A 1,607-nucleotide genomic window follows, 5' to 3' on the forward strand; every position below is an offset into this window, starting at 1 on the left:
CAGCGGGGCCCCGGCCCTCCCAGCATCTCCGGGGCCTCCTCTGGCCCCGCTCCAACAGTTCCATGTCTTCCCTATGTTGAAGGCTCCAGACCCATCAGAGATGATGCGGGGCTATTGCCCTGCATGCTGCATGGGAGGGGGGGCAGAGCAACGTTTCGAAACGCTACCTGTAGGTATCGCCCTAAAACTTAACTTATTACCAGTCAAGTCATCTGTAAACAGCAGCAGCAGCTCCGTTCCCCAGGTATTGTCCCCGTCAGTCAGAAAAGCTTATCCTTCAGCAACGAACCTATTGAAAATATTTTCCTCTAATTCAAAATATTGTCATCTGCTCTTTCTGCCCACCCCACTCCCCTTGCGCTACTGTCAGGAGGTTTCTCTGCTCCTCCTCCTCCTCCTCCTCCTCCTCCTCCTCCTCCTCCTCCTCCTCGCTCAGCCAGGGCAGCCTCGTCCCTGCCTCATGAATTAGCAACGCGCTTTGGCACAAAATGTCCCCTCGCTGCAACGCGCTGACGGAGTGACCCTCCGCAACAGCGTCTGGATGAGCCTTCGAGACCGTTTCAGTGCCTTACGCTGAAGTGCTGATGTCCTTTGTCACATAAGGTGACCCTGCAGAGGATCTGTAAAGACTGTATATGTAGTCTTTTTTAATAAATAAATAAATAAATATCTGTATCTGTATCTATACATGTGTGTATATATATCTGCACCCCCCCCAGGCAGGCACCGGCAGCACAGTCCCAGGCGGGATGCGCAGCAGGGGGGGCAGGGTGCCAACGGGGAGCTCTCGGACAAGTTTTAAGAAGACCGCCAGGATTTGGATGAGGCACCTCCGCTAAGAGAGCCCGTAGCCACGCCATGGCACGGGGCCACATCACAGCTCTGCTTCCCCGCGCTGAAGGGGTGCAGAGGTACACGCGTGCAGTCTGGAGGATGCTGCAAAGAGCATCGCAGCCCCTCTCCCTCCTCCTCCGGCGCTGCAGGGCACGAGGTCGCGTCTCCCCAGGATCCGACCAGACCGTGGGCCGGCGCGGGAGGGCTTGTTTGCACATGCAAATGATGGGGAAAGAAGAAAAGGGACAAAAAGGGCATTTGCGGCTCAGCCACCTTGACAGTCTTCTCCTACTGCATAACTGTCATTGGTACCATCACCCCAGTGCACAATACAAACAAGTGACAATCACTTTGTCCCCCGAACCATGGGACGTCCTGCCCATCACAGCTGAGCCGAGCCCGCTACCTCCCTGCTGACAACTGGCAAAAATCAGATCTTGCCGTGTGAGAACCTCTTTTGTCTACCGCGCGCTCCTGGGGGAGACGGGCTCGGGATGAATAAAATTATTAACCGCACACGACAATATGGAAATTCACTGCCGTGGGCACCACGGCCGCAGATGCCCCAGATTCGGCTACTGCCGGCTGCGGCTGTACAAAGATCTCGGTGGACAGCCATGAGTATTTTTATACGAGTGTGACATCATGCGCAAAAATGCCACATTGTTTTATGTCACACAGGCGTCCGCGAAGGAGCCCGCGCGCCTGCCGAGGGGAAGCAGCAATCTGCCTCTGCAGCCCGACCAGAAGGAGATACACCAAAAGAGGCCCCG

The sequence above is a fragment of the Charadrius vociferus genome, unplaced genomic scaffold, assembly GCF_000708025.1.
Source record: "Charadrius vociferus isolate BGI_N301 unplaced genomic scaffold, ASM70802v2 scaffold623, whole genome shotgun sequence".
NCBI classification, from domain to species: domain Eukaryota; kingdom Metazoa; phylum Chordata; class Aves; order Charadriiformes; family Charadriidae; genus Charadrius; species Charadrius vociferus.